The sequence below is a fragment of the Aedes albopictus genome, chromosome 2, assembly GCF_035046485.1.
Source record: "Aedes albopictus strain Foshan chromosome 2, AalbF5, whole genome shotgun sequence".
NCBI classification, from domain to species: Eukaryota; Metazoa; Arthropoda; class Insecta; order Diptera; family Culicidae; genus Aedes; species Aedes albopictus.
In genome coordinates, this window is record NC_085137.1 from 243,821,259 (window position 1) to 243,839,991 (window position 18,733).

At 41.8% G+C, this 18,733-nt stretch overlaps 1 protein-coding gene across 1 annotated transcript in view; it reads right to left on the minus strand.

Moving 5' to 3' along the window:
• LOC109622886 (protein bunched, class 2/F/G isoform) overlaps nt 1–18,425 on the minus strand; it is a 168,602-nt gene extending 150,177 nt beyond the window's left edge. The window contains exons 1-2 of the mRNA XM_062851437.1: nt 17,783–18,425; nt 1,414–2,265 (exon numbers count right to left, since the gene is read on the minus strand). The gene's annotated coding sequence lies outside the window, so the exon portion shown is untranslated. The remainder of the gene's footprint in view (nt 1–1,413; nt 2,266–17,782) is intronic.
• Between the last annotated feature and the right edge of the window lie 308 nt (nt 18,426–18,733).

The window sequence follows — 18,733 nt, forward strand, 5'->3', positions numbered from 1 at the left end:
CAGTATAACTATATCAGATGACTTGGAGATCTGATTCTTACAGAATTGTTTGCCATTGATTATACATTCAGCTATTCTAATCATTACTGCAAAGGCCATCGACCACATGCCTGAAATCAAAGCTTCCTGGAAGATATAATTCAAGCCCAGGGGTTGTTTGGGGTTAATTTCACGTCGAAATAATTAATATAAGCATAAATAATATAATTTTTTTCTCTGCTTCGATATAACGTACACTTCGATATAACGTACAAAGAGAAAACTTTTTTGTACGTTATATCGAAGAGTACCTGTAGTGTTACGTCTGTTTGTCTCTGATTCCTCTTGGGTTTATTCAAATATTACGAAACGCAAAATTTGACAACTTAAGGGCTCCTCCCTTCTCCGTGCAACAACTTTTGTATGGAAAATTTTGAATGAAACGTAACACAGCGCTAGACCACCTCCCACTCCTTTGCGTTACGTAATATTTGAATGACCCATTTTGACCCGCTGGACATATATGTCTACTCGTCTACAGCAGTGCGATTTACCCTATTGTTTCGGTACGTCTTGTCCTTGTCCGCTTGTTTAGGTACGTTATATCATGTAGATCGGGGGCATTTTTCAATGCTCACTAGCACCACCTAGCGGAAACTTCCCGAACTAAATTTTTCATCACTAGATAGGCCTTGACTTTCCTAACATCTTTGCTGAAAACATCACCCTTTCAAAAAGTAAGGATCACGAGATACGCGAGAATATATGTTGGGGTCCAATGGACCCCAGGGTCCCAAAACGGACCTTCATTTAAGGTATCCTCTTGAGGGTTAAATAAACGCAATTTTTAGTGCAAAAAATATCAAATTCGTGCAGTGTTCTTAGAAAAACAAGAAACTATGTCAGAACTGTATCAATTAACCTTATTTAAGTTGAATTATTCTGTATTACTTCAAAATATGAATTAAAATTTGATCAGCAAAATTCGGTTTTTGTTTTCGCATTGTTATTGCTTCGTTAGTTACGCCCTATTCGCGAATTACTCCGGATTTGTCGAAGTCATTTATTTGAATTATTCAACTATAGATCCAAAAGGGATATCTATTAGTATTTCAATCAGAATGCATACGAGTTAAATTCCGTGTGAGATCCACATTAGAATGGTGTGGATTGTGTGTAGATCGATGTGATGTTGGTGGTTCTATATGTTTTACACGTGAAATTCACGGTTTTTACAATTTGCGCAAATCTATATGTGAGCCAACCAAGGGCTGAAAGTCTCTATGATATAGCTAAATCAATCAAATCTATATGTAAAACACAATACTCGGACGTGTCGATTTTTTTGAGTGCATATAAAGGGATGTACTTTTAGTATCAGAAAAATTGGAAAAGTAGAATATGCCGACAATGAACAAACATCTCATAAATTACCTGTTTCAATAGTGCACTGAATCCACCGTTGCAAAACACCGGCACCACACTCTAGTCGCCGCCGATAAATTGGATTAGCGATCTCCTCCAAAAAAAGACACACGATCGATCCCCCACCAGCTTATCGCAAAAACATCACGCAAATCCCCCACAAAACACTGCCCAAAACACACACGTTCCGCACAGAGATTATTGAAAAAAAAAATCGAAACACACAATACCCTCGCGGATTTCCTCCTTTTTGCCACTATTCTTTTTTCAGTCGTCGCACTCGAAATCGCTTTGTTTTTGTTGTTGTTTGTTGTGTTATCGCGCCGCACACAGATGATGGCGAGATGAGAGCGCACCGGAGAGCGAGAGCGAGAGAGTTTACTCACAGACGACAACGACGGACGACGCACACAAATTCACACGCAAACGCAGGATGAAGCGAACTGTCAAAATATGAACGCACACTTCGTTTCACGCTCTCTCGCCGTCTCTCGATTGGGTGCGATGTTTTTTTTTCTGTTGCTGTTGTGTTTGCTTCGACGAATGTTGTTATTCTTCTTCGCACACACTGCTGCTGCTACTATTCTTCAGCGGAATTTTCTTCCGTTCATCGCGCATATTTTTTTTCTTGTGCGTTTTTTTTTTCTCCGCCGACACCGCACCAGTGGTCAAATTTTCGTCTGCTTGGTGCTGCTGCTGCTAATGCGAATGCGGTTTCCTGATTGGCGCGGCGATTGTCGCTAAACTTCCGCACACCGCACGCTGTTCTTTCGCTCGCTGATGATCGGTCGTCTCGCACAAAGGGGTGGCACGGCGCGGCGATTCTGCGGTGATTGCACTTTTTGAGAAAGTGGTCACAAACTGCAAAGAAAAATCGAACTTGAAATCCAAAATCGCAAGACTCTAGCGTAACATGTGATGGGAGCCCAAATAAAGAAAGGTTAAGAAAGAAAACTTTAAATTTTTATTGAATTTTGCAAATATAAACATGAGGTTTTCCTAGGCACTGAGGACTATGTAACGAGTTGCAAAAAGTTGATTTTTTCAGCACGTGTTGTAAATTTATCCAGCGAGGCTTGCCGAAAATTTTCAACCTTATTCCACACCAAGACACCGAAGTGTACAGAAGCTTTTTACGTTTAATAAAACTTGTTCGTTGTTGTTTGAGCCGCGTCTGTTCATTCCGTCCAGCCCTCCCCACACCATATTCCTTCAGGTTATGGGCTCGTCAACGAAGGAAGGTTCCGGAATTCCGCAGCTGAACGGAACGAATTTCGAGAACTGGCGTTTTCGTGTTCAACTCTATCTGGATGCAGCGGAAGGTTCGGAGGTCCTAACGAAGCCAGTCCCCGGTGAAGCAGATGCTGGAAGAGCGAGATTCCTGCAGACAGATCGGAAGGCGAAATCTCTCTTGGTTGGATTTCTTTCCGATGAGTGTCTCGGTATATTCCGGGACAAGGAGACGGCTCGCGATATGTGGAAGGCCCTTGAAGATACCTACGCGAAAAAGTCTGTTGCAAGTCAGACACTGCTACGAAAACAGCTGGCGAGACTTCGGATGAAGGAAGGAACTTCAATGCGGCATAATTTCCAGCAGTTCGACGACATCGTACGACAACACAAGAGGCGGCATCCACAAATTACGTAACGCTATAGGGGGAGGGGGGGAGTATGGCCGAGCGTTACGACCCATACAACATTTTTCGGGTTATCATACAAAAAAGCGTTACGGAGGGGGGAGGGGGGGTTGAAAAATGGCGATTTTAGCGTTACGTAATAAATGGATGCTGCCAGACCGCTGGCGCGAAACTCGAGGAGAACGATACGGTGTCGCAGTTATTTTTTACCCTTCCCGACAGCTACGACTCATTGGTAACGGCTTTGGAGAACATCGGTGAAAACGATCTGACGTCGGAGACCGTGAAGCAACGATTGTTGGCAGAAGAATCCAAGAGGTCTGACCGGATGGAAAATTCTTGTCAGGATCGAAGCGCTGCGTTTGTCGGAGGAGGAAGCAAGAAATCTAAGAAGTTTTCCGGCAAGTGTCATCGTTGCGGCAAACAAGGCCACATGCAGAAGGATTGTCGCGTCAAGAAGCCCGAAGGTAAGGTCAATTCTGCTGTTGGAAGCAAATCGGTTTCGTTCATGGTCAACAAGATGCCGGCGCAAGTGGAGCGGAAGAAGTCGAGCTTTGAAGTCGATTCCGGATGTAGCGATCATCTAGTGAACAACGTGGACTGTATGCAGTCAGTCAAGAAGCTCGTAGAACCGTTCGTGATAGATGTGGCCAAGGACGGCGTTTCGATTGTTGGAAACTACGAAGAAGAAGTAATTGGGCTTTCGAAGAAAGTTTCGAAGAAAGGTGTGCGCTTCGAGATGAAAAACGTAATCTTCGTCCCCGAGCTGAGAGGAAACCTGCTGTCCGTGAAGAAAATAACCCAACATGGAATCGATGTGCTGTTCACAAGTCGTGGTGGAAAGTATCAAGCGATCATGAAGAAAGATGACTCGGTTGTCGGAGTAGCAAATCTCAGAAGTAATTTATATGTGCTCGATTTAGACTTGGATGTTGCAGGCGCTTCAGCAAATCATTGCGCCATGGATGTTGGAAACCTATGGCACCGTCGGTTGGCTAGCCAGACCATGATGAACACGTTGGTGCTGTACAATATGGCGGAAGGAATTGGGACAAAAGTCAATGCTGTTGGATTCTGCGATACCTGTGTCCTTGGCAAGCAATGCCGAGAGCCTTTCGATGGAACTCGTGAAAGAGCTGGACGTTTACCGGAGCGGATACACTCGGACGTCTGCGGGCCGATAGATCCCCCGGCCTTTCATCGATGATTACAGCCACTTTGCATGCGTCTACGTGATGAAAAGAAAGTCCGAAGTATTTGGTCGTTTTCAAGAGTATGAAGCGATGGCGACTGCCCAATTTGAGAAACGAATCAGCAAACTAACAGTAGATCAAGGAAGGGAATACTGCTCGAAGGAACAAGAAGCGTACCACAGAAGGAAAGGGTATTCAAGTCCAACCGACCGCAGCAGAACGGTGTTGCGGAGAGATTCAACCGCACGCTGGTTGAAAAGGTTAGGACAATGCTGATTGACTCGAATATGCCGAAGTACATGTGGTCCGAAGCGGTGCTTACTAGTACGTATATCCTGAAACGTTGCCCTACTGCTGCTGTTCCTGATAATCGTACACCTGCTGAGTATTGGACCGGTGTCAAACCTGACCTTTCCAAGTTGAGGATTTTCGGATTCAAGGCGTTTGCCTGGGTGCCTGGTCAACTGTCGGGAAGCAGTGATGATTGGCTATGCACCCAACGGCTGTCGACTCTGGGATAGGACATCGAGGAAGGTCTTCGTTGCTCGTGACATCAAATTCGACGAAAACTCTTTACCGTACTCTTTAGAAGAAGATGAAGAATCGAAAGTTCCGTTGGTGATTCCGACTGTGTATCCGGTCGAGGAGACTGATCAGCAGACAGATCCGATTCCGGTATTGAGTGGCGACGAAGATGAAGCTGAAGTTGAATCTGACGATCAATTCGAAAACCCTGGCGCGCTCCCTTCACAATTGAGAGGTAATGACTGTTCGCCTGTCTAACACCAGGCGTAGTGAACGGGAGCGCAAGCTCCCAGGTAAGTTTTTCGACTATTTAACTGGGTTCAGAGCAACGTCTGCTGGCAAAATTCCGACATTTTCAGATTCCCCGCAAACGTACGATGACATCAGAGCGCGAGATGACCGGCAGCTGTGGATGGATGCAGTTGGTGAGGAACTCAAATCCATGGAAGCAAACGGTGTGTGGAAGCGGTGCCATGTCCAGCCGGCGTCAAACCTCTCCAATCCAAGTGGGTCTTTCGTACCAAAGAAGATGAGGAAGGAAATCCTTTACGGCGAAAGACAAGACTGGTCGTCAAGGGATTCTTGCAAAAATCTGGATTTGACTACCACGAAACGTATGCCCCTGTTGCGAAGCTGGCGACGATACGAATGGTCCTGGCCGTCGGTGTTCAATTCCATTCCATTTTTTCCAGGATTCCATTTTCACCAAATGGATGAGAGCAACATTAACGGCGGCTACTATTCGAGCAACCCGCGCAGCGCTACCATTTTGACTTAACCACCCTTTTCCACACCGGTAGCAATCAAATTAGTCACCCTGATTCGTATCGGGAGGGCTGCCATATTCCCATAGAATTTTTAGCAGCGCAACTGTTCTGCTACTATATTTGGTCACCCACCCATAGCGCTACTATTTTGCGAGCGCATCCAGCAGCGACCGGTAAAGTTTGCTGCAATGACGGAGGGCTGCCAAACGGGGTATAGAAGCGCACCGTTAAAGGTGCTCTAATGATGCGATTTACGTCGTTCTCTAGGTTGATGACCTCTGCTCATTGCTGGATTGAAGTTAGCAACAATTTTGAATCTGAAGCATGAACTGTCCCAGATGTTTTCGATGACCGACTGAGGAGAACTCAATCACTTCCTTGGAATCAAGATACGTTATGATTGAACCAACGGGCGGATGATGTTGTGTCAAGAAGCGAATTTGAGAAGATGTTCCAGAAGTTTGGCTTGTCGGAATGCAACTCTACAAGGACCCCAATGGAGAAAGCGCTGCAATTGGAACGGGAGATTTCCGGTGTAATTGAAGAACCTTATCGAAAGCTTCTAGGAAGTCTAATGTACGTTATGGTTTCGACAAGGCCGGACATTTGTTTTCCTCCCTAATAAAAATGTATTATACACTGGCGATTGGGTGAATGATTGCATCATTCCGTGTATGGTCAGAATGATAGCCCGAAAGGGTTGTTAAGCACGTTGTATCATATTTTTCTATTAGGGCTGTCGGATACTTGGGAAGATTCCAAGCCCAGCCCGGGCATCAGCACTGGACGGCACTCAAGCGAATCGTGCGCTACCTAAGCGGAACAATGGACCATTGCCTAACCTTTACCCGAGACGACCAAGCAAAACCATTAGTGGGACTCGCGGATGCAGACTGGGCTACCGACACCGAAGACCGGAAGTCAGTGAGCGGTTTCGTTTTCCAGGTATTTGGATCAACTGTGACCTTGTCAAGAAAAAAGCAGACGACGGTGGCAACCTCATCGAGTGAAGCAGAGTATGTTGCATTAAGCGCTGCAGCATCGGAAGCTTGTTGATGTACTGAACGATTTGGGCGAGAAGATGGAACCTGTAACAATATTTGAAGATAATCGTAGTTGCATCGGTATGGCTAAAAACGCGGAGAGCAAGAGAGTGAAGCATATTGATATAAAACATCATTTTCTTCGAGATCTGGTGGCTGCTGGCAAGATTTTGGTCGAACCGATAGCAAGCAAATATCAAGTAGCAGACTTCTTCACGAAATCCTTGGACACTGGACGATTCGAGGAACTGCGTAAGGAGATAGGAATATCCAAACGAGAGGGGGTGTTAACGAGGTAGGCGTCTTTGACACTCCTGAAAATTTTCAACCTTATTCCACACCAAGACACCGAAGTGTACAGAAGCTTTTTACGTTCAATAAAACTTGTTCGTTGTTGTTTGAGCCGCGTCTGTTCATTCCGTCCAGCCCTCCCCACACCGTATTCCTTCATGTATCAATAAGCGAGCCGGCATCTTTGGGAGTAACGAAGGGGTGACACTCTGATCTTTTGAGTTTAATCTTTTTTTAATCTTTTTGAATCATTCGGAATCTTTCTGAATCTCGCCAAATCATGCACAAAAAAATTAAAGAACCTTTTGGTTCAGTGTGTCAACAGCGTCTGTCAAAGCAACTTCGCTCGCGCGCGGAATAAACAAAACCAAACGAAAATGCTTTCAACGGCTCTGCTTGCGATCCGCGGATCCGAAAACTTCTTCGGAATAAGTTTTGGAGAACTGCTGAAATCTCCCAGAAGGTAACTCGTTGATCCAAACTGTAACTGCTGCTGAATTAATTATTAGTTTTGCTTTTCTAGGGCAAAGGTCTGTGCGCCAATGACGGAACCGTTCTGTGGAATCGCCGCCGACGTCAGACGCTGAATTTTTGGTGGAACTACCCAGCCTGGGTATGATGTTCGAGTAATACCGGAAATAGCTGGAAACGGCTGAAACCAATATCGCCAGCTGACGAATGTGTGCAGCATCAGGTCTTCGGCTTACGCAGGAGCTGATGGGGAGCTCCCGGGAGCTGAGGATGTTTTGGATAAGGGCAATGCGAAACACGATGGATACTCCAGTAGTATTTCGAAAGTAAGTAGACAATTCGTAGACTAGTGGTAGTTGCGCATACATGTATTTCGAATGCTACTAGGCTAGGTCTGAGCGAGCGACACTAATTTTTCCAAACCGGAATATAAAAAAAAGACGGTTTTTTCGGGATATTTCGTCTTGGAAAAACTAGTGTCGTCCTCCCTGGACTGGGGTACATCTTATTTGTGCTGGTAGGTATTCTGTCCAGAGTTACATGATAAAAGGTTTTCGCTACTACACCTGTTACATAATGCCAAGTACCTACCTACTTAGGCAATCTAGCCGAATATTTTTAACCCTTTATAAGGCCGAGACAACTAGAAGAGTTGTCAACGCATACTATTATGGAAATGATTATATACATGATTACATGTACAAAACGATTTTTGTTTGGAAGAAACTCTCAAAAATCTAGGTGGCAATATAGTTGCCACTGCCCGTTTAGGCCACCAGCGCTGGTGGCAATATTCTTGTCACTACCCGTTTAGGGTACTTTTCTTCTTTTGACTTCAACAGAAAGCCGAAAAAGAGATTTTAGAGTGGATTAGGGCTTAACCCATAATATAAACTGTGTAGTTCAGCTCATGTCAACCCATAATATGATTGTTTCTTAAAATATTTACCAAATCTATAAATTTACAATAAATTTGAGCTAATTTTCTTCACGCGGTCTAATTTACCTATTTTTGAGACTACAAATGGCTCCCAAATTGTTGTTAAAGCTTTGTTTAGTACCAAATAAATACCAGGCGTTGTTAGTAATCCCAATTTTGCGTAAACCAAAAAAAAAAGTTCAAAATAAATTGTTGTAAAACAGAAAAAATACAAACAGTAGGTGGCAATATAGTTGCCACTGCCTTATAAAGGGTTAAACCAACATGTCCGTGTCGGAATAAACACAAGTTCACCTTCTGCCATTCTAGACCTGCTTTCATATTCATTCAAACTTCTTCAAATAGAGAAAGGTTAGCTCTTCCTGACAAGTACGCTAACCGGGAATTCAGCTTGCTCATTGGGGGTGATACACAAATTATGTCACGTACAAATCAACCTATTTGTATGGGTCGTCAAGTTCTGTTAACATCCCATCCCTCATAAAAGCGTGACGTATTTTTGCACAGACCCTTTGGGGGTGATGCCGAGGGCAGTCGGAAAATTTTTCCATTCTGGGCGTTTTTGCCTGGTAATTAAGCCACGTCAAATGAACTACCACCTCTTTTTTTAGTCTCCAATTGGTCCGAAGAGAAGAATTTTTTTTCTACTGCTCACCAGCTAGAAAAATTTCCTCTCTTCAAAGAAAAAGTGCGCCGGAATTCGCCTACAGATTGTTCCTTATCGGGGTTGCGACGCAATAAGTCTTTGCTTATGTCCTACAGATTTTATTTCCACCGCAGTGTGGGCCAGGGGGTTGAAAATTACAGCTTTTCATCAACAAATGTGCATGTTTGAGAACTTCAAGTTTTATGTAGTCAATAATGGCGCTGGCTACAACCTTACGGTCTTCAACATCTACAGTATTTTAGTAGATTTTTGTTGGTGTTCGTGGCGACTCGCTGCGAGAACTCAATGTCTTCCATATTGCATGAATTCAAATCTAGTACTATGGGGCTATATCAACATTTATCTTTGATAGAACGACAGAACGCCTTGTTTTTAATCATCGTCTGCTCGAAGTAGGTTAACGACGACTACGCAAGCCTACCGTACTTTTTCAAGCTGTCTAGTATGTCAAGTAAATACTAAAAAATAGTTTGATGATTTTGCCTCATTGTTTGGGTATTTCATCAATTTATTATTAATCATCTCCTCTTCACAAGCGAACAAAAAACTGTGACAAACATGTATTTTAACTATTAATAATTATACACTTAATTACGATTTTGTTGATTTTCACCGCGACCTTCAACTGGTACATTCGAGAATGACCAAAATGCACAATCACACAAATAAATATGTTTAATACGAATAATACAGCAATAGTTTTGATAAGTGTGGGACGAGTTCTGTTCATCATAGGTGGATTAAATTAACTTTTTTTTTGTAAAATAATCACTACAGTTTTTCTCATTAAAATCTGTGTGCATATTGGTAATAAATATCCGTTTTAGGCACTACTGTCAACCTCGCTGTTAACCATGTCTAGGAAGTTAAATGGAGCTACTTCACCGGTCTCATCTATTAAATATTTTGAAATGTATTTTTATGCTTTTGTATATTATTAAAAGAAATGCGGTGGGTGGGGTGTTTCGTTGGGATTTCTAAGCCATCCGAAATTACATTGGGATTCTGATCAGGGCAATTTCTTGTATGGAAAACTAAGTACTATGTAGTTATGAAGGTTATTAACCTTTTCCTTCCCAAGACTTACAACAACCATTTCTATGCCAAAGAATCGTTTCCGAAGAAAGAAAAGCTATTCAAATTACAGTAAGGACCCGATTTTGTCAGCCCCATTTAGCGAAGAACTTTTTGCTCTTATTATCTTACGGTCAAACTTGAACCAATTTATTCATAATCATCATCAAACTACTGCTGAAAGGCAGAGCATAGGGAGATTGAAACTGAACTGTTTAGATTTTTCAGGACAGCAAAAAATGTGTTCCGAAAATCGGGTCCCTTGTGTATCTTAATTTTTCGGAATCAATGTTAAAAAAATAGTTGTAAATCATTTTTTTTATTGGTTATTCAAAGTTCCCTCTTCAGAAACAAGTAATTAGCATGATTTACCTGTACAATTACAATGAGAGTACAAAGTTAGTCCACAGAGTCTGTGGTTAGTCTATGGTACAATCACATTCTACTACTATTACATTATAAATATTCATCTAAATCCGTTCATCTCAAGTTCGTTAGAAATCGATTGTGCACTACCAGCAATCATGGGAAGTAAAGGGTTCAAGGAAAATCAAATCTTATCAAAGCAAAAGTCCGACTGATTAGAAATCACATGGAAGACATCATAGATGTACATATTTGTATACAGTTCGTGCATGCGGGTAAGTACATATACTTAAGTAAAATGCTCAGTACAATAGATAAGTTAGTTATGTTCTACCAAAAGGGTAGTCAACTTAACATTATTCTCTTCCTACTTGGAAAATGACATTGTTTTTCTTGAAGTCGGGTCTTGCTGTTCGGAAAGTTCACCAAGTCCTCTGAAGCTGTTTGATGACGCGCAACAAATCTACTTTTGAAATAAGGCCATTCCTCTTAATGATCAGATCTTGCTGTAGAGATGGTTCACCAAGTCCTCAGAAGCTGCTTGGTGACGCACAATACATTCTTTGAGAATAGGATCGTTCCTCTAAATCATCAGAAAATGTTGTTAAGAAGGTTCACCAAGTCCTCTGAAGCAGTCTTCAAAGATCATCATTGCGTACGTGAGTTTTAAAAAGCATGCTTTGAAAAAATCCTATAATAGACGATCAATTCAAATATTCGCATTTTATTGCTCCTATGCTCCTTCGATCGAAAATAGTGCATCATTGATTCAAATCATTTCATTCCAACGGTACTGATATTCGGGTTTATGTTCGGGCTATTTTACCAAGTATTTTACTGAGCTTTTTGAAGCGGGTTTATTAAATGCAGTATTTTTTGATGTGCAATTATCCATCTCAGTTCACACCACTACCGTCCGTAGATGAATCGGAGGCATCTCTGGCGGGATATGGGAAGAATTACAACAAATGTGAACAAACTGTAACCTTACACACTTAATCAAGCCGAAAAAATAATTCAAAATGATGGAAAAACTTCATTTCTACAACCAGGGTCTCCTTGTGAACATCCGAAATTTTCTTCGAATACCTCTGAGATAATGGCCGTATCTAAGAAAGCGTCAAATATGTGACAATGCGAGTTCTCAGTACCGTGATGAATGAAGAAGAAATTATGTTGCACATTCATCATTTCCAGCTACTTCCGGAGGGAGATTTGAGGGAACCAATTTGGCAGTTAGTTGGAAGAAAATGTTCATAAAATTATACATTGATGAATCTCGACCATGATCCCTGAGCGTTCAGGCAGTGTTAAGCAAATTTTCCTGTGCATGTCTCTCAGAATCAGTAATAAGTTTTTTTGATCATATACGGTGTCAAGACAAAAAAAAACACATACGATTAAAAATGAATTTTTATTCTGGTTAATAGTAAAACAATGACATGGGTTGTAACGTTTGGTAGGAAATTCAAGCAGAGAAGATCATCCAAAAAAGGGCATACAGCTGGCCGAAGTGATCTGTGCACTCTATATCTTCAACACAATATTGTCATAATGCCGCTCTTCTCTAACAGCTGAATAGTAGCAGAACTGAAAATGAAATAAATTTTGAAACATCTTCCTCTTTATAATATTTATCGAATAAATTACCTCAAACCTTACAGCTAATCGCAACGTAGCGCAACTGGCACACATTCGGTGTTAATGAAAATTTTCAGTCGCTAACAACAAGGGCCGAGTTTGTTGCTACACTGCAAAATATTTTTGCTGGTAATCAGCAAACTTTGCTGATTTTTGACGTGCTGATTGCATTCAGCAATACAAATTACTGAGTATCAGCAATTATTTCTCAACTTGCTGAACCATCCAGCAATTTTGACAGTTGATCAGCAAAGTTGTGCTGAAATTCAGCAAAAATGTTGCTGAAATTCAGCAATTTCTTTTGCTGATTTTTTGCGTGCTGGAAGCATTTCAAAAATTTTGGTGTGTAGGCCTACCATGTATGCATGCAAGCTCTTGTAGCGCACTCAGTCAGTGTAAAGAGCTGTAATTGATTTGCATCAATGATGCAGTATTTTCTGGAAATGATAGGCACAAATCATGGCAATGCTGATTTGAAAAATAAGGAGAGTGCATTCTCCTGCTCCTTGTTTTTCAGATCATTGCAATGCAATGCAAATGAAATTTTGAAGACTGCTCTGAAGCTGGTTGGTGACGCGCAATAAATCTTCTTTTGAAATAAGGCCATTCCTCCTGATGATCAGTTTTTGCTGTCAAGAAGGTTCACCAAGTCCTCAAAAGCTGCTTGGTGCACAATATACCTTCTTTGAAAAAAGGATCGTTCCTCTAAATTATCAGAACTTGTAGAGATGGTTCACCAAGTCCTCAAAAGCTGCTTGGTGACGCACAATACATTCTTTGAGAAGAGGATCGTTCCTCTAAATCATCAGAACTTGTTGTTAAGAAGGTTCACCAAGTCCTCTGAAGCTGTTTGGTGACGCGCAATAAATATTCTTTTGAAATAAGGCCATCCCTCCTAATCATCAGTTTTTGCTGTCGAGAAGGTTCACCAAGTCCTCTGAAGTTGCTTGGTGACGCGCAATAACTCTTCTTTTGAAATAAGGCCATTCCTCCTAATGATCAGATCTTGCTGTAGAGATGGTTCACCAAGTCCTCTGAAGCTGGTTGGTGACGCACAATACACCTTCTTTGAAAAAAGGATCGTTCCTCTCAATCATCAGCACTTGTTGTAAAGAAGGTTCACCAAGTCCTCTGAAGCTGTTTGGTGACGCGCAATAAATCTTCTTTTGAAATAAACTATTCTTCCTAATGATCAGATCTTGTTGTGAAGAGGGTTCACCAAGTCCTCTGAAGTTGCTTGGTGACGCGCAATAAATCTACTTTTGAAATAAGGCAATCCCTCCTAATCATCAGTTTTTGCTGTCGAGAAGGTTCATCAAGTCCTCTGAAGTTGCTTGGTGACGCGCAATAACTCTTCTTTTGAAATAAGGCCATTCCTCCTAATGATCAGATCTTGCTGTAGAGATGGTTCACCAAGTTCTCTGAAGCTGGTTGGTGACGCACAATACACCTTCTTTGAAAAAAGGATCGTTCCTCTCAATCATCAGCACTTGTTGTAAAGAAGGTTCACCAAGTCCTCTGAAGCTGTTTGGTGACGCGCAATAAATCTTCTTTTGAAATAAAACTATTCTTCCTAATGATCAGATCTTGTTGTTAAGAGGGTTCACCAAGTCCTCTGAAGTTGCTTAGTGACGCGCAATAAATCTCCTTTTGAAATATGGCCATTCCTCCTAATGATCAGTTTTTGCTGTCGAGAAAGTTCATCAAGTCCTCTGAAAATGCTTGGCGACGCACACATTTTTGAAAATAGGATCGTTGCTCTCAATCATCAGATCTTGTTGTGAAGAGGGTTCACCAAGTCCTCTGAAGTTGCTTGGTGACGCGCAATAAATCTACTTTTGAAATAAGGCCATCCCTCCTAATCATCAGTTTTTACTGTCGAGAAGGTTCATCAAGTCCTCTGAAAATGCTTGGCGACGCACACATTTTTGAAAATAGGATCGTTCCTCTCAATCATCAGAACATGTTGTTAAGAAGGTTCACCAAGCCCTCCGAAGCTGCTTGGTGACGCGCGATAACTCTTCTTTTGAAATAAGGCTATTCCTCCTAAAGATCAGATCTTGCTGTAGAGATGGTTCACCAAGTCCTCTGAAGCTGGTTGGTGACGCACAATACACCTTCTTTAAAAAAAGGATCGTTCCTCTCAATCATCAGCACTTGTTAAGTAGGTTCACCAAGTCCTCTGAAGCTGTTTGGTGACGCGCAATAAATCTACTTTTGAAATAAGGCCATTCCTCCTAATGATCAGTTTTTTGCTGTCGAGAAGGTTCATCCTGGTTCATCAAGTCCTCTGAAAATGCTTGGTGACGCACACATCTTTGAAAATAGGATCGTTGCTCTCAATCATCAGAAATTGTTGTTAGGAAGGTTCACCAAGTCCTCTGAAGCTGTTTGGTGACGCGCAATAATTCTGCTTCTGAAATAAGGCCATTCCTCCTTATGATCAGATCTTGCTGTAGAGATGGTTCACCAAGTCCTCAGAAGCTGTTTGGAGACGCGCAATAAATCTTCTTTTTACATAAGGCCATTCCCTTTAATTATCAGATTTTGTTGTTAAGAGGGTTCACCAAATCCCCTGAAGCTGCTTGGTGGCGCGCACCATTACTCCTAATGATCAGGTTTTGCTGTCGAGAAAGTTCACCGTCCTCTGAAGCTGTTTGGTTACGCTCAATACATCTACTCAGATAATAGGACCATTCCACCTTGTCAGTTTATACATCGGAAGACGACATTATTCCATGAGGGGTTACGAAGACACTTGCTTGTTCTTCAGAACACTTCGTCCTTGGAGACCAGACGCAATTAACCCAGAACCTAGTCCAGCAAAAATAACATTTCATTCATTCTTACCAATGGTCATGTACTTCTATTTTGTTAGCAAACTTAACCCTTTATAAGGCCGAGAAAACTAGAAGAGTTGTCAACGCATACTATTATGGAAATGATTATATACATGATTACATGTACAAAACAATTTTTGTATGAAAGAAACTCTCAAAAATCTAGGTGGCAATATAGTTGCCACTGCCCGTTCAGCCCAAAAACGCTGGTGGCAATATAGTTGCCACTGCCCGTTAACCCCAAAACCGAGCTTTTGAGGTGGCAATATAGTTGCCACTGCCCGTTTAGGCCACCAGCGCTGGTGGCAATATTCTTGCCACTGCCCGTTTGGGGCACTTTACTTCTTTTGACTTCGACAAAAAGTCGAGAAAGAGATTTTAGAGTGGATTAAGGCTTAACCCATAATATAAACTGCGTAGTTCAGCTCATGACAACCCATAATTTGACTATTTCTTAAAATATTTACCAAATCTATAATTTTACAATAAGTTTGAGCTTATTTTCTTCACGCGGTCAAATTTAGCCATTTTTGAGACTACAAATGGCTCCCAAATTGTTGTAAAAGCTTTGTTTAGTACCAAAAAAATTCCAGGCGTTGTTACTAATCCCAATTTCACGTAAACCAAAAAAAAAAGATCGAAATAAATTGTTATAAAACAGAAAAAAATACAAACAGAAGGTGGCAATATAGTTGCCACTGCCTTATAAAGGGTTAATAATTAAGAGATTCATCATACATGTACGACGTGAAAGACCGTTTACTCTCGTTATTCTTTTTTTGTTCACCCTCCCAGTAACTAATTTTACTTTAGTATTTTTTTCTAATTTTATTCTCGTTTGTTTTATTCATGCTGTTTTGATGCTAAGATATCTAATAAAATTCTTATCTTCGTAATGTTACATAAGGCTTTCCTTTTTTGCGCTATCACGGAAGGGAAACCTCCCAGCTGCTTCAGTTCAGATTTATGAAAGCGCTCTATGACATTTTTCATAATGCACGTAGTAACATTTACATTTTGTTTATTTCGCTTTCAAAATATAGAAATTCTCTGCCTCGGAGATCCAGATTTTCCTTGATGACTGGGGGAAGGCTTTCACTTGCAGTCCAGAGTATCGTGATCCCTCAGATAGCCGCATATACGTATATGGTACACTTTGTGCCTGACCTAGTGATACTCGTACATCATCCCACGAACACGACGCACAGGGATTAGTCGTCAAACTTTTGGGGGAAGTGACCAGCCACCGCAATGGTATATGCATCATTCCAGTGGAGGGGCTTCCATGTCTTCCTCAATTAGGTCACTTTCTGCTCTCCGTGCGAGTGAAGCTGCACCTTTTTGGCATTCCTCTCGTAGGTTCTATTTGGTGCATGATGAAAAGACGACGATATTCCGTAATGCTTTTGTATTTCTTCACTTGTGAGTTTGGCGACGGAGCTTTCTCCGTTTAGGTAGGTAGGTCACGGATGTTGGATCTGCTCGGCTGGTTCTGGCAAAGGAATTGATCGCGACGGACAATCATGCGAATCCTTGCGACGCGATGTTTCTTGCATTTGTTCCTACGGCGCGGATCCATCGGCGGCAAACTAATCGGACGCATTGCGCGACCATCGCGTCGATTATTCGTACTATGGACCGTGGAAGGTGTCGACAATCCCGTATGGGTATTCTGATTCCACTGTTTAGAAACTAAAATGGAAATATATTTAGTTTAAAAATGTTATTTTAGTAAGTTAAATAAAATACCTACAATTTTATCATTTTCAGATCCCACGAGTCGTGGGCCACGACCAGCGCTCTTCCAAACCAAAACAAACACTGAACGAAATGGTTCAGTTATTTTAATTTAACTGACGGGTGCCCGTTTTTTTTTTAATCCCGCCGAATCACCTTGAATCTTTTCGAATCTTTTCGGATCTTTTGAAATGATTCGAGAAAGATTACAGTGTCGCACCCCCTGGGGAGTAATGAGTTGAAAACCACTGCTGTAGAGCACCATCGACTTTTGACGAACTCTGGACAAGCGGAATTAGTTTATTGACCAATCCAAATTCCTGTGTGGTAGTGGTTTGTGTTCAGATTTCCCGTGTTAATCTATCTGTAAGAACTTTGTAAACATCTTTTGTTCTCCCGTATATGGATAGGCTTGCATTAGGTTTAGTGAGACATTTTTTGAACAACTCAATGCATTTTTTTCTTTAAATTGGCTTCTTTAGCGGTGTTGAGGCAATTACATATTCTGAATCTGCATGTCAAACTGAGCCGAAATCCAAATTTTCATCAATTTTGGTGCCCGGGAGCCTATTTAAAAATCAATTTGAAGTTTGTATGGGAGCAATTTGTCGAATCACCCCTCGTCGCATTTTGTACTGGGCGGAGCTGTCAAAAGGTGATTTCAGAAAATCTCTTTGAAATTGATTTTAGGTACCAAAATAAAATTCTAAAAATCTGAAAAAATCATAGTGGTTCAGAAAAAGGTGTACTTTCGTATAAAATCAAAAAATCAATACATTTTTTAAAATTTAAAAACCCAATACATATGATTGTAACCTAATTAGATTAATGTAACTACTATTTTGTGAAACTATTGATGAACAATCAAAATCCTAAAACTATTTTTATTCATTTTGAGAAAATCAGATCATTTATGCGCTATAATTTTTGTTGAAGCAGTTTTTTGGCATAGAAATAGTTCAAAGATGTCGGAAATAAAGGGCGAGGGGTAACTCCACATATAAAGGCAATGGGACAGAACCTCATTTTCAGTTATAAGTTTTTTGAATGCCCATGGATTGCATTTAATCACTTGGGGTTCTTTTCACATGATACGCTAGGACTCTCTTCTTCAGCTCGCCCTTTCTGACGTTTCGATCGGGGCTGCTGCTGCTTCTGCCACTGGAAGTGTTCCACCACGACTCACCTTTATTTTCTTCACACCCTCGCGGAGTAGACGGATTCCTTTTCCCTTACAGGGCCAACCGGAACGTAGAGGCAGATGATGATTCGCCAAAAAAAATCTCCAATTTGCAAAATCCAAACACTGCTCCTCCTGGAATCCGACTCGTTCTATGTTCCTCACGCAAGGAGACTCCCTTCCACGCAAGATTCTGTTCCTTCTTCTCGATCACGCGAATCTTTATCCACGGTTCCTTCCTTCCTGCAGGTTCAGCTTTCCACCGACAAAACAACACAACTCCCAAACTTCCGAATAAACTTCACACGCCAGAAACAGTCCGATCCGAAAATCGCGAGAAAATACCGAATTCTGGTTGTTCAGCGCAGGAGAAAAAGGCTGACCCCGGGGCCCGAAATTGATTGCCAATTTTCACCGTTTTGCAGCGAAGCTCGAAACTGGATTTTTGCACTCCCGCACGGACAAACTCGCGACGCGTTGAACTGTGGGCTTAGAGCTGCAGTTTCGTACCGATTAGCGCACAAATGGAACCGAGAATCGAGATCGTTGCGAATTTTTTCAACACCACGGCAGCCATATTCGATTTTTTGATGGAAACGACGACGGAGCCTGTCTGTGTCCCGTTCGCGGCGATGAGTTCGTGCAGCTGTCAAAATTCTGCGGGTACTTGTGTGTGTGTGCCGTGTGTGCGCGTGTTGGGTTTCGATGTTTTCTCTCTCGTTTCGATGTTTTCCGGCACGGGGCAGTGTTGCCGGTTATGTGATCAAAACATAGAATCTGTAAAAACAGTGGGCTGAAATCCTGGGTCTCGCGAAGAAAGGGGAACGACCAGGCCCCTGGCATGAATGAAATTTATCGTAGCCAACATCAAGGGGAATGACATATCCTTTTCTAACCGGAATATCCGCATTTATCCGTTTCTAACCGTCGTTAACCGCGTCTAACTTCTGCTCACTT